Raw genomic sequence first — 16,238 nt, 5'->3', positions numbered from 1 at the left:
GTGGCCGCAACGGTTTAGGCGTTGACACGGCGCTCATCACTGTAAGGTAAAGGCCCCGGGTTCGAATCCAGCGGCCCTGCATTCATTCTTACCCCAAATATTTACAATTGGGCTTCTTTTCAAAAACACCAACACTCCGAGGGTTCATATAACCTCTGCTGTTGCGAACCCTCGTAAAAAAAAAAAAAAAAAAAAAAATTAGTTAAGAGACTGGAAAAGTGAAGATTTGAGGGGTTAAAAAAGTTGAAAAACCGGATTGAAAAAAAAAAAAAAAAAAAAAAATTAGACGGCTGAACATTTTTGTCTATTAATTGGCTAATTTTTTTCTTCCGGAGATCGATTTCTTTTACGTATAGTTAATTTATTGTGTGCAGGCAAAAAATATTTTACCATGTTAATCGTTTTCTGCACTCGTGGGAAAGTATGCGCATTATTTTATTTTGTTAATTGTGTATTATTTATTTTTATATTTTTTAAGTTTTAATAAATAGGCCCTGATGATGGCACTATAAGTTGCCGAAAGCTTGGTGAACCCGACAATTTGTCTTTTCCTTTCTTCACCTATCTACTGACCTCTATGAAGATTGAAACTCCACATAGATTAGCTGCAGGTCGATCAACAAACATCATATTTATTATTTCTATTTCTATTTTACTTCTGTTTTCTTTCCAGACAGGCAGCGACCTCTTCGGCTTCCAGTATAATTCTACGTCTCCTGCCTCTTTGGAATTCCGTTTCGGAGGCTTCAAAACTCAATATACACAAAAATCACGGTAACATTTCAATCCTTCTGCAGAGCATTTTGCGATACAATTATTTGATGTTAAAAAAAGATAAATTCCAAATGAAGAAACAACAGGCTGGATTAAACTGCCAAACAATTTTTAAAATATGCCTCACTCGCAAGAAGAATTCGTTCAATGCGTATTTACATATATCAAACAAAATTACAAGTCATCATTCGTTAAATAAATGAATGTTCTGTATTAGCTGCACAAAATATGAATTTAACTTTCATTACTATGAGCCAATTAATTAAGGTATTTTAGTTGAGTTAAAAAAATCAGTGACACGAGGGAGATTCGACCCCACGACCTTCGGCTAGATACGCCGCTACTCTACCACTTGAGCTATCGTGACTTCGATCCACTCGGACATCAACTTCCTATCTCAACCCTACCTTTTGAATTTTCCCTCCTTTTTGCCATTTTTCAAATTTCGTGCAATCTATTTTATTCTCGGCGACAATTGAAATAACCACGGAGAGGTTTAGTGAAGTATACTTCATTTTAATTCAGTAAATTCGCTAGTTTTCGTGGTCCGCTTGACCAATTAATATCATTCAATGAATTAAGGTTTTTTTAGTAGAGATAAAAAAGTCAGTGTCACGAGCGGGATTTGAAGTTTTACTACGAAAAATAGTAAATTTAATGAAATATACTTCACTAAAGCTCTCTGTTGCCATTTCATTCGTCGCCGAGAATCAAATAGATTACACGACATTTGAAAAATGGCAAAAAGGAGGGGAAATTAAAAAGGTGGGGTTGAGATGGAAGGTTAGTACCCCTAGTGGCAAGTCATGATAGCTCAATGGTAAAGTGGCGGCGTATCAAGCCGAAGGTCGTGGGTTCGAATCACTTTCGTGACACTGATTTTTTTATCTCAACTAAAAAACCTTAATTAATTGAATGATATTAATTGGTCAAGCGGACCACGAAAAATAGTGAATTATTATGAGCATTCAATCCTTAATTGCCTAACTTGATTTATCTTGATTCCCACCAGATATGACTAACCTGAAGGTTAGTTTCCCATCATTCTTATTAGAAACATTGACCGATTGTCATTAAACTATCATCGAAAAAACAATTTTAATTAGGAAATTCAAAGGAAAGGATGTGCTCACGATACCAACAAATATGCCATTCCAATTCAAATGATTGCAATTTCTAATTAAACAGACATTTGCAATAATGATGATCAAATCACAAAGTCAGTCATTGCAATTGTGTGGATTGAATTTGAAGATTCCATGTTTTGTTGTTCTAATGGACGTTTCGTTGCAATGTCCTGTGCAGAAAAACCAAGGTATTTGTTTGTATATTTGCCAACTAGATAAAAACGTTATACAACCATTGCAGTAAGCTTTAAGTTACAACAGTAATTACAATTTATAAAAAATCCTCTTTATTGTCCCCACCCCGGGCAACGCTGGATAATAAAGATACAAAGTACGGCATGTACCTTTCACCTGCAATGGCAAGGTTAAAGTATTAAATTAGTCATTACCAAGGGCATATTATTATATTATGTAGCCAGTTACGTTACGAATATTTTTGTACGTTCAGTCCGCTATTCTACGGAAACTTTATAACTTTTATAAAGTTGTGAAACGGAAAGTTGTTGCAATGTGATATAAAGCATCAATTGAATTCACTCTGCGGCCTGTACACATCATTTAGGTTTATGCACGGTTTAAACTGTCCACTGGGCTGCATTGGTACATTAAGTTCATCCTGGATTTGTTGTCTGTGACGGTGGTCAATTACCATTACTGGTTGATAACGTCCGACTGCAATGACCGTTTATAAAAATCAACATGTACAAAGCAAGACACCATTTTAATTCCCGAAAAATTGGCTCTTTTCTATAGATGAATAGACAAAATATAACCAAATATTAAAAGTTAACGGAAATAGAAAACCGTCAAATAAAGTCGAACGATCTTTACGCGATTGGTTTTCATTCGAATGACACGGTCTGTAACGAACATGAAAATTATATTAAAATCGCTTTTTAAATTGTTACACAATTAAAACATTAATTAAATCGCGATTAAAAGTGTAGGAAGAAAAAGTGACAATTTTCGCCTTACACACGGAAATCTCTTGTTTCAAGGTAATAAGCAGATTAATAAGGGATTTTCTGTTAGATTATCACTCAATCCCTTCGTTTTTGTAAAACAATTTATTTCCTAAATGAGTTTTTCTCTCTCACCGCCTTGCAGGCTTGTAATTAGTCGTGACGAATATCCATCACAGTTTAAATCCTTATCACACTAAATATAATAATTTTGAAAATACGTATTCCTTACATCAGTAGGTCGCATGTTTGTGTTCACTAACGCGGTAGATTTTGCCGTATAAATCAAGGATCAAATTGGCGTCTTTTAAATTATTTCTCCAAATCGAGATGGAAGAAATTTCCAGCTTATTTTTAAGCGGATTTGGTGAATAAAATTACAATAATTGAAAACTGGAAGGAAAATTTGCCTGATTTGATTTGTTTAATCAGTCAATATACGGTCAGAGATATTTTTATTACAATCAAACATTTTCTTCTCCAAACATTTAACATAAATTCTATAATTATTCAGAAATCGTGAGATGCGGTCTGGTGTGATGTAGGTTTCAGAAAAACATTTTCTTTCTCGGGCCAACGTTTCGATCTTTATTGAGATCATCTTCAGGGCCTGGGATTTACAAACATTGTTTACATTTAACAATTACATTTAGGATGTGGAAAAGTGAATTTATACAATGCAAAATATATTTTTTATATTCAATCAAAATATTTCTACTCACTCAAAGTGTTTGTCTTCTGTGTAATTGTGCCATTCTTGCGTGTCGTGTTGAGAGTGCCAGTGAGATTTTGCTATTTTATGTTTATAAATTCTATAGGAATCCCTCAAGTCAACTACATAGAGCAAGCGTACGGAAAACAAGATTGTAAAAAATTAATTTTATTGTAAAAAACAGTGCGTAAACATTACACGTATAAACTGATACTTCGACATCATACTCATCATAATACACATCAACAACAATAATGTACGATTGGATAAATAAAAAGAAGCATTGACGAAGTTTCGGAGGATTGTGGAGATTGGATACGAGGTTGGAACATTTGGCCGAACCTTCAAGTTTTTTAAACAGTTAAGTACAATTAAATTCACTAATTTCGTGGTCCGCTTGACCAATTAATATATTACAATTAATTAAGGTTTTTTGGTTGAGATAAAAACGTCAATGGCACGAGCGGGATTCGAACCCACGATCTAGAGCCACTTGAGCTCGATCCACTCGGAAACTAACTTCCCATCTCAACCCCTCCTTTTGAATTTTCCCTCCTTTTAGCCATTTTTCAAATGTCGTGTAATCGGATTGGATTCTTGACGACAAATGAAATGGCCACGGAGAGCTTTAGTGAAGTATACTTAATTATAAATCATTAAATTCACTAATTTCGTGGGTTCGAATCCCGCTCGTGCCATTGACGTTTTTATTTCAACCAAAAAACCTTCATAAATTGTTAACTACAATAATACAATTACATAATGTATTTACATAAAGAAAATGAAAAACATGCCTGGGTTTCGAACACAGGACCGCTAGCGTGACAATACGAGTCCAACACCCACCGCTGGCCCCAGCGTGAATATTCGCCGAATTTATTAGCCTTTTTTATATAATTAACATTGTATGAAATTGTGCGCCATCTCTCACCACCCTCGTTTTCTTGAATAGTGCTTAGCATTCTGGAATTGCCCCCGGCCTAAGCCCTTTATTTAAACAACCGTATTTAGACTTAAGGAAAGCCGTCACGTCTGAATCACAAAATCTTGGATACCTAACTACGGCTACCGTACTGCGTCCTGTAAAGCTTACTTCAGTTGCTACCATTGATCCCGTTCTTTTTTAATTTTTCAGCTTCCACCAGTTTCATCCGACATTCTGCTGCTTGCCTTGCTGAGAATTTGAATGTTTAGTTCATCTTTTATTACATTTTCCAGTGTTCTTTGAATCGGGTAAGGTTATAACATACAAGACGGGCGTAGTGTCTGTATGAAGATTTAAAAAAACTTAAAATAAATTTGAATTAATTAAGGTTTTTAGTTGAGATAAAAAAGTCAGTGTCACGAGCGGGATTCGAACCCACGACCTTCGGCTAAATACGCCGCTACTTTACCACTTGAGTTATCGTGACTTCGATCCACTCGGACACTAACTTTCCATCTCAATTCCACCTTTTGAATTTTCTCTCCTTTTTGCCATTTTTCAAATGTCGTGTAATCTATTTGATTCTCCGCGACAAATGAAATGGCCACGGAGAGCTTTAGTGAAGTATGCTTTATTTTAACTAATTAAATTCACTAGTTTTTATTTTTATCTCAACTAAAAACCTTAATTAATTGAAAGATTGGTCAAGCGGACCATGAAAACTAGTGAACTTAAAATAAATCTTTTATAAATACAGTCCAATAAATGTTTAAATTGCGATACTGTGACTTGCCACTACAAAAATGATCACTCATCAATTTTATATTTGTTTGTGGGATGATTGAACAAAATAAAGTAATCTATAGTACTACTTGAGAACATGTTCATCCTAGGGGGCTTAAATGACCTAGCTGTCGATAGCACTAACTTCGGGACGGACAAAACCAAGCTCTGACCACAGTCTACCAACACCGGCAGTTTGCACTTATTTCAATTCTATAGTGTTATACGTTATTGTTGATATTAAAGAGAGAATCTAATAAATTGAGAAAGAGCTAATAAATTAAATCTTCTTGATATTTATACACTCGATTCTGCCAAATATACCGAGAGTTTGAACATTTATTTGAGAAATGTTCTGTAGTCAGTTTTCAGTCAAATTTTCTGTTTAATCCGAGGGGGAATTTTTGTTTGTTATGGGATGAGATGTACGTTTATAAGTTTTGTCTTTGATCATCCTGGTCCGTTTATCCTCGTTCTATTCCTCTGACTCTAAAAATCTTATATAACTTTTATTTATACTTATTTAATTTGTTAAAAAATAAAAATTATACAATAAACTACGGTCGAAAGAAATAGCAACCGGTCCATGTCGTAAATGTCACAAATGGTGTGGAAACGATTGGAAAACCCTACTAAATTACGCTCGAAGATGAAGTCGTAACTGAACTATAAATAGACAAGAAACAAGACAACTCCTTGGAATTTTTTTATATAAATTAATTTTCAACCGAAGATATTATTTCCGTTGTAGGCTGGGCAATTTTATTAGGGGAGAAATTCGTTCCAGGGAGGATGCTAATGGAATTTTCCAATTCCAAACCGAATTAGGTTCCGCGCAAACACTTGGCTTGAGGTTTTAGAAGATTATAGCTGCTGTATAACCTCCCTCTATTAGTGGTTAGGTACTACATTCTTGTGAAGGTACTTTCATTATAATTTCTAGTTGCGTCCTATGAGAACAAAAGGGAAAAAAACAATTATGTGCTGCTTAACATTAAAGTTACATTTTTATTCGATTATTACGTTACATCGTAAGAAATTGCAATTTTTCTACGAAATATGTCTATAATTACCAGAAATAAAGCCAAATTTGTCAATTTTATTTCACAAAACCAAAATTATCACATCAACAGGGGTTTGAAAATTAAAATTCATATACATGATTGAAGAATTTATCAGGGTGTCGGACAGAAAATGAACAACTCAGCAGTTCATGAATTTTTTTGGTGAAGTTTCGGACTAGATATAGTCCTTCATCAAGCAAAACTTTTAGGATATGGAACAGGTGAAAATAAAAAGATGTTTGTGCAAGTGACTAATTAAAATTTAGGACTTGAAGTATTAAAAATTTGATAAAGAGGGCCCAAGTTATTGTTTGAATTTAAATCATTAAACAGGAATCCTGTTAGATCTCAGAATAATGTCAGATTTTTGAATTGAATAGTACAGTTTTGATATCAAACTGTCTTAGAAGAATTTTGGTCACTCATAGAAGCTTAAGGCACAGGTCTTTGTATTTGGTGGTGTTGGCTATTCCGGCGACGTTAAACACTCGGTTCACGCTAATAAATTACTACTACTCTTACTACTATATATCTTTATTCTTTAATATATATACAAAGTTTACAAATCCGCAGTATATATTACAAAGTAAGAAAGACGTTCCTCATGGTATAAAACCGTAATAAATTAAATTTATTTGGTTTCGTGGTCCGCTTGACCAAATAAATTCTTTTCAATTAATTAATTTTTAATTAAGGTTTAGGTTGAGATAAAAAAGGCAAAAAGGAGGGAAAATTCAAAAGGTGGGGTTGAGATGGAAAATTAGTGTCCGAGAGGATCGAAGTCACGATAGCTCAAGTGGTATGGTAGCGGCGTATCTAGCCGAAGGTCGTGGGTTCGAATCCCGCTCGTGACATTGACTTTTTTATCTCAACTAAAAACCTTAATTAGTCTAAAATCATGAAAAAGAAGACGTGTAGATCTATAAGTAAAAACAAATGTATTCATTTCAAGATTTATTAGGAAAGAGTACGTAAATACTAAAGACCTAATGTATAATAAATATGTAATTTTGTTTGGCTTGTTCTCGCTGTTTTAGTCTAAATGACGTGTTTTATCTTATCGCCATGTTAGTAGTCTGAGAGAGGAAAAAGGGAAGTATTGCAAACGATCAAACAACAGGTTCATCCGCTGACCTTAGGAAATTTCAATTTTATATACATAGTAGAGTGTAAACTATCTTGATATGGAAATAGTGGAGGTTCAAATTTAGAAAATAAATTGAATATTTTGATAGTGATTTAGTAGTGTACATTAACAGCTTATGGAAGAAGTGGTTTATAGTTATGTTTCTTTTTCATAATCAATAAGCCGATCTCATTATTGCTTTATGATTTACAAATCTAATTTACATTACAAATCATTTAAAAACAAGATATATTATCCAGGAAGACAATGGTCGAATTGAGAGAACAATATACGAACAACGAGCAGTTTACGGAAAAGTTACCCATGGAAGGGTGGGACAGTGAGCACAAGGTACCAGGTCCCTCTGAGAAATTCCACTTCGCCTAACTTCCAGGGCCTTGTGTGAGTTTACCATTCAGCATTCACCTCGCAACTGGACAAACGGATTAACAGGTTTACGGTCTGGAACATGATGAAGTTAACATTTGGATCTGTTTTGTTCCCAATAAATGTTATGTACAATGTAAAAAGGAAAGAAAGATTATATTTACTCGTTTCAAAATTTGAAAGTTTAACAATGAAGAATAAAGTCAAATTTACATATTTCATACCAACTTTAATATTATTTTATTCTATTATTCTATTTGTATTATATTCCGTTATTTTTTTTAATAGCGACTATTTTTAATCAAGACTCATAGTGGCAATCCATTTATTTTAACAATTTTTTTATCAATACCGAACAAAAGATACTAACAAATTACGATATTAATTGAAAAACCCACTCAACCATGATAGTGATCGTTCGATCGGTAATCTTTCACATACAGACTTCTACATAATAAATGGTAGTGTTTTGTTTTTGCGTCGTCCATTGTAAAAGAGTTTCGATTTTTTTAATCTTCTGTGGAGGAATAATGACGGGGGCGTTTAGACGTGTAAATGCATAAGTTAAATTAAAAAAAACTTCGAACGATTGACAGATAAACATTGCTTCATTGCGCCGATGATACATTTTACTCTTGGCGAAAATCGTCGTGTGCGTTTCCTGCAGAATATATAAAAAGAGATGCAAAAACGTATCAATTAATTATTTTTTAATCTAAAGTCTTGGTTGAGATGAAAAAGTTATTTTCACGAACGGGATTCGAACCCACGAACCTCAATACGCCTCTGCTTTAACCACATAATTTATCATGATACTAAATGGCCGAAGCAGTGGCGTATTGAGCGGTAGGTCGTGGGTTCGAATCTCGCTCGTTACAGTAACTTTTACATCTCAACCAAAACTTTGAATAAATGTATAATTAATTGAAATAATTAAAATAGATCAATTATGACCACTAAATATATAAAGATTAAAATAATAATAAGGTTTATTTTCAAACAACTAATTAATGATTAAAAATTTAGTTTCATAACTGCACGTATATGCATACACAGATGTAGAAAGTTGGGCCGTACTTCTCGCAGTTCACCGGCAATAGGAAACAGGTTTTGTAATTAACAATAAATTACTGACAGGCCTGAGAATCGCCATCCCGGAATGGCAATTCCGGGTCAGACCTCGGTCATCCGACCAGCTACCGATGTCAGGCTACAGGTGCTATCAACAGCTAGGGAATTTCAGCCCTCAACGTAATCAGTTCTTAAAAGCAAACACATTTACCCTCTCACTCACTTTTAAATTCTTTCTTATTTGCATATCTTTCACTCAGGGTTGCAGTATTCAATATTGCGTCACTCTTTTCATCTATGATACAATTAACATAATAGAGGTTTGTTGGCTTATTCAATATTCGGCCATCGACGCTACCACACTACGCATTCACGTTAATAAATACATTCACGCTCAACACACATTAGAGTATACAACAATATGAATACAACAATATGTAAAATAAAACAACCCTGGTAGAGAAGAAAGGGAGGTTCTGTCACCGCCTACGTTCTCACTCCGCCTCAACACCACCACCGCACACTACCGCTATGCAACAAAAAATTAAAAATTAAACACTAAATTAATTTACAAAAATATTATCGAACTAAAAAAAATAAACAGTGAACAAATCTGCCAAATTATTTATTTGTATGCAAAATGTACTTATTAGTTTTTGTTATGAAGTTTTAACATTATATACACATTTTACTAGGTTTCGCAGTCCGCTTGACCAAATAAATTGTTTTCAATTAATTAAGGTTTTGGTTGAGATAAAAAAGTCAGTGTTACAAGCGGGATTCGAACCCACGACCTTCGGCTAGATACGCCGCTGCTCTACCGGCTATCGTGACTTTGATCCACTCCGACATTAAATTCCCATCTCAACCCCGCCTTTTGAATATTCCCTCCTTTTTGCCATTTTTCATTTTTTTGTCTCAACCAAAACCTTAATTATTTGAAAAGAATTTATTTGGTCAAGCGGACCACGAAACCTAATAAAATGTAAAAAGCAAAATGAAGTACACTACACTAAAGCTCTCCGTGGCCATTTCATTTGTCGCCGAGAATCAAATAGATTACATAACATTTGAAAAATGGCAAAAAGGAGGGAAAATTCAAAAGGTGGGGTTGAGATGGAAAATTAGTGTCCGAGAGGATCGAAGTCACGATAGCTCAAGTGGTAGAGTAGCGGCTTATTTAGCCGAAGATCGTGAGTTCGAATCCCACTCGTGACACTGACATTTTTATCTCAACCAAAACCTTAATTAATTAAAAATTATATATACAATTATACAACAATTAACATGAAACAATGAAGTTCCGTTTGATAGACAAACTTTTGATTCTAGGTGCCTTTTCTTTTCTGATTTTTATTCATCCTTAGACAGTATTAATTTCTTGAAGAACTCCATTATTTTGTTTTTCTTTTCGTTGAACATGCTTGAGAAAAAAAGGGAATTCTTCAGTAAAATAAGTGCCACGTCCATATTGTATTGTACAATAATCCACAAATTATTGTATTGTCTATGCCGATTTTTCCATTGAGCTACATAAATTTATTTGCTGTTAACTATAGGACAATTTACAATCTGAACCAGCTAAATTCTACGTGGAAATATTTAATCCGCTTTTCTGTAAGGTCAGCGAAATATTTTCGTTCGCGGTCGCTCTATTTCTTCGGGATAATCTTGCTCATAAAGGTAATTCGACTCCGAGGAAAGTTAAAAGGCGGATGGAACTAATTGATGAGCGGTCGTTACAGTCCATTGAAAGACATTAAATACGAATTAATATCCTTTATACACGAGGACGTTTGGTCAAGTTAAAGGACGGGGAACTAACCGTCGAGAATTGTCGATATATTTCACCTTTTTCGATCATTCCGGCCATTTATTGCAAAAAGGGGTGCTGATAATAAATCAAACTGGCCAAGCGGAAATTGTCTCATAAGGTGCTGATCGGAAATCATTTCATCATCTTCTCAGATTACTATTATGCCTTGATTATGGGTATGTGGAATATGGATGTACATCTAAAAAAACTCGGAATTGACACAGTTGTTTTGATATAAGCTTGTCATTTTGAATGATTGGATTTGTTTTACAATAAATTTTATAAGTCAAAAGCTTGTTCATTTTCTTAACTTCATTTCGAACCCTAGTGCGATGAACAGGTCCAGCTTTGAAAGGAGAAAGGCCCCACGAAAACAGTTAAGGATTAAACTTACCAGTCAACATAAAAATGAAAAATGCAATGTGTTTTAAGAAACGTTCTCACATTCCAGTTTGAAAAACTGTTTCATCGGCTGATCCCACCATAACAGGGCCAGTTCCGCGCTGGCTTCAAAAAGAAGACCTCTGGTACAAATGTGTCCTTCTTTCAGCTGATAGTGACCATTTGACTACAACGAACCAATATATTTTGCAATCTCTATAATTGAGCTCTTTCCAAGGCTTTTTATCAGATCCAAAAACTTCGATAAGAGCTTCCGAGTATATCCTTCAGGTCTTTACACAGTTGCTCCGTCGTTTCTCCTTGTACGTAAATAACTTCATCTCACTCAAATGTCTATTAAACAACTCCTTTTACCTACTTCCGTACAATTTGCTATGTACAGTTTCTAATTATGATTACATTATTATACTTGTTCTAATTATTTAATTAAATCCCCTAAGCTCTTTCCTTTTTCCTTACACTGTAGCAAACTATGGTATCAAGACAACCTCTATCAACAGACTACATGTGTATGCTGGAGTGTTTGATCCAAATCGTAGATCATTCAATCTTTTAGACATAAATCACTTATCGAAAATTATTGCTTCACCTCTTGCCACCAAAAAGAAGTTTTTCTTGGAGTATTCCTACTTCAGACAACAAAGGTGTAACAGGTACAAAGACACTAAGTATAACATAAATATAAACAGAATTACAGAAAGATGTAGACCCAACCCTTCGCGACTCTTTCAAAATGCATCCTTCTAACACTAATCAAACCCCTAATACAATAACTAATCTAAATCTTATTCAATACAAGAATAGTTTGAAATTGAACGTAAGTTACTTCGAGCAACACAGGTATACATGGATGGTCCAAAAGAAAGGTAGTTGGATTGCTACTTATGAAAATAAAAATTATCTTCGTTCAGTCTTTGCTAATTAATTGAAATAACGAGCTGTTTGTAATTAAGATATTTTCATCCATCACTAGGTATCTCGTGTACCCTGACGTGTAAAAGCTCTTACGTCATTGTTTACTGGATGCCATCAAGGAATAAAGATAATTTTTCTCCCGGCTCCCAAGCAAATTGCTTGTAGCTAGAGCTGATACTTATTAACAACTGAGAAAACTCCTACACAATTATTAATGATTAATTTAATGATGACACCATTTGTAGGTTATGCAATGAGGATGAAACTGCCACTCATATTATATTCCAATCCGAAAGGATCCGACAATCCGCTCAGTAGAGACCTAGACAACCTGTATTCTCGGCAAAATTCTAGTAGCTAAAGAAGTTGCAATCAATGGATTAATGATTAAAACAGAAGATATGATCTAAGATGAAATCCTGCGGGGGTTTTGTGAAAGGTCTAGAAGTGGAGGCCTGGAGTATGAGTTTCAGAATGGACCATCGATATGAAAGAAAAGAAGAGAGGAGGATGTTTTAGCCAGATTGAGGATCGGACATTGTAAAGCCCCCGAGGGACATCTAATGGTACGTGAAATGCCTACCATATGTGACGTGTGTTAGGATATTGTAACCACCAAGCACTTACTGGTATCATGTCGGATTTACAATCAACAAGAATTATCCTATAATTCTGGACATTCTTGGCGAACAGAAATTATCAAATAATAAAGTCAATTATATCACTTAATAAAGTCAATTCTCGCAAGGAAATCATGATCTTCGAGATTTTCTGTTTTTAAAGGAAATTCAAAAAATAAATCTTCGCTCGTTTAATGAAATAATTTCGTGAATACTTTTTACACCAGTACAAGATAGTTAAAAAATCCCAAGTTAGCGACTTATTGCCCTAGCGATACGTGACCCACTAATGCTGTTACACTTGGAGTGGTTTGGAAAAGGCAAAGCACGTAATGTGATGGAGAAGGCAATTTTGCCTTTTGTTGATCTACCAGAAGTTTTACTAAGTTGAGAAAATTTACCTTTAACAAGGTAAAGGTTTTACTTCGATAAAGAACAGGCTTGGCGTGTTTTAACTCGGCTGAATTAACAATAGAATAAACCATCAGATCTACACATGATTGGGATAATTGTTAACACAAAGGGAAAGATGAATCTATCCATTATCCCTGAAAAAAATCGATTAGTCGATGATTGAATTAATATAAGGACGATTAAAATAACCTAATATTCCTAATCGATCACTTGTAACTCATATAAAAGTAATGAACCTATAGGGGTAAGAGCATATTTGTTTATCAAATGAAAACAACATAACTTTATAATAAACATCATTGATGAAAAAACTACAAATCAACCACATTTGACAAAATTCTGGAAATGTGGGTTATAAAGTAAAACAGCGAGGATAGATGGACCGGTACGTGCGTAAACGACCAGCGATAGGCCCCAATCCCGCACTGGTCAAGGTCTTACAAAAATATGTATTATCTATTGGTATATAGCATATCATATTTAAAAAAGCTAAATTATTTTAATTAATTAGTATAAGTACTTTTAATTGGTAATGAAAAAGATCTTTATGCTAAATAAATCGCCATTAAAATTCATGTTACTTTTATAATCTTCATCTAGATGGCCAATCCTCTTCTGTTTTGTAAAAATTATGTAACATGTTTCAACCTCCATATTTTATCTCGTAAACTTCACTGAAAATCTCAATTAATAGTAAGTGTGAATTTTTTGCGTTTTGCACAATTAGAATAGGATCTTAACTGTCTGTCTTACTGCCCTTAGCTCTCGTTTAGGGTGTCAATGAATTTGTAAATTTAAATAAAAATAATAAGGCATACTTGAAAATATTTTATTTTCCACATCAATCATAAATGATTTTTATTAAAACTCGTGAATGATGATAGATAATTAATCAGGGCGTATTTTATACTGCTATTGCATTCCCGTTTTTGGACTTATAGCACATCGGTAATTAAGGACTTTGATTAGTAGGCCCGGTTTCGATGGTTGAATTTCTTCTACGGTTACATTATACGGCCCAAAGCACATTCTCCTGCGGACAAGTATAACGCCAGAGTTTGTTAGTATGTGTTGTTGTCTCCTCTGCTTTTTTGCATGTGCCGGGTTGTATTATGCCAGTTTTCTTTAAATGTCCGTTTAGTTTGCAGTCGTTTCCTGCTTCCCTTCGTACATTCTCTTCCTTCTTTCCTTCCAAAATTTGTGAGAAGGTTCTTGGATTGTTTATGTCCAATTAGTGAGTTCCAATGTTCCCTCATTTTCTTTTTTCTCTTTTTCTCTGAGGAATTAATTGATAGTGTGGTTCCTATCTCACAAAAGGGTTCGGGTTCTATCAGCAGCATAGCAGCCCCTTTTCTTGCAAGGGCGTCCGCTTTTTCGTTGCCGTCTTCCACATGTCTTGGGACCTAGCAAAGGTTGACTATGCCCTGCATACCTAATATCTTTAGTTTGGTTTTGCAGTACAGCAAAATCTTTGAATTAATGATATCTGTGCTTAGTGCTTTGATGCCTGCTTGGATAACTGGATTGATAGCTATGTTCTTGTTTTTGTTTTATTAAAATTTGACTACATCTCACGATTGCATAGATCTCAGCTTGGAAGATACTGGTGTATTTTTCCATGGGTTTCGATTGCTAATGACCACAAGAAGAACCCTAGGCAAATCTTGGGGATTAAAATTGAACATTTTAAGGCTCACTGGCTTACGCGGTAGTAAGAAGGCCAAAAATAACCTATGGATTATTAATCTGGTGAACTAAAGCCCAACGAAAAGCAGCTTCTCAATCAGTTGGCAGTATACAAAGTTTTGCACACCTTTGTATCACAGGGGCAATGAGAACAACCTACTAGGACTATTAACCGCCATATGGTTCCCGCAGGCTTCTCGGTCGTTCTTAGAAGGATAATGAGGATCTTTAACGTCCGCACCTAGCCGTTAGGCCTTATCGGACGATTTGATTCTCAAGTCAAGACTGACGCACCTCTGCATACGACAGATGGGCGTTACAGTCGCAGTATTGGTGTAGAGGCTGACCCGGTCCCGAGGGGCCAAGCAGAACCTCGCTCCCCGGTTGTCCATTCCGAGTGGAACCCCCGAGTGGTACCCTAACCCATGTGTACCTCTGATAAGGCACCCGCCGCCCCCTGCCGATCCGGTGTCCGACACGAGTACAGCTTGTGCTTTAGAGGGGGTGCCACTCCCACAAGGCTGCACCATTATTTTCCGCCTGGATACCCCTCCTTGTAACCAAGGGTTGGGAGAGGTCGCAAGGAAGAGAGAAGGAACATGGATTGGAGAAAGGGACGTGAACGAGGACACGAGGCACACCTTTTCAGGACCTCGAGCTTTGTCCACCCTGTAACACCCCATTTTCGCCGTTGTTCCACATTGAGTGGGCTATGACTACCCGTGTGGATGAAGAGACGAGATGGCCGTTCAAGAGCCAAACAAATCGGCACCGACCCGACCAGTCATCTCGAGGGGACGAATCCGAGACTGTGTTGCCTCTCGGCCCACAGGTCGGATTGGGACTGTTCATTCTCAGGTTTCCACTCCAGGCTCGATCAGTGGATGACCGGTATCTCCAGGATTTCGTAGACTCGGCTTTTCGGGTGCCCGCTACTCCCCAGAGGCCATTCCTAACCATCCCTAACCATCTCTATAAAGCGGTCACTGGCATCTGAGAAAACATCTACACAACATGGGCACAACGATGATCCCTTCTGCAGATTATGCGAGGAAACAGCCACCCATATCATCTTTAAATGCGAAGCAACGGTTCAATGGAGATTTAACCTAACATAAAAAAAAAGTTTAGGAAATGAAATTGTAGCAGCGACAGTAAATGACCTGAGAGTTCTAAGAAAAAGGATGTCTATTGCCCTGAACTTGGCAACTAGGAAGATACAATAAGCCAGAAGGCTGAAGTTCCTGGGGAGCACAAACCCCGCTTCCTAGTATCATCATTATCATTACTATTACCATTTACCCATGGGTTCTGGGTATTTGGTTCCAGAACCGAATACTCCTGACCCCGTCCTTTCTTCTGTCTTAGATCCATCTGAGTACCAATAGATGGTGCCATTCTTAAAGAAGGTGGTTTTCTCTCTTCCCCATTTATTTTTGTTACCTACGTTTATT

Source organism: Cimex lectularius, unplaced genomic scaffold, assembly GCF_000648675.2.
Source record: "Cimex lectularius strain Harlan isolate CLEC.00 unplaced genomic scaffold, Clec_2.1 scaffold97, whole genome shotgun sequence".
In the NCBI taxonomy this organism is placed as follows: Eukaryota; Metazoa; Arthropoda; class Insecta; order Hemiptera; family Cimicidae; genus Cimex; species Cimex lectularius.
Note: the sequence above shows the minus strand (reverse complement) of the source record.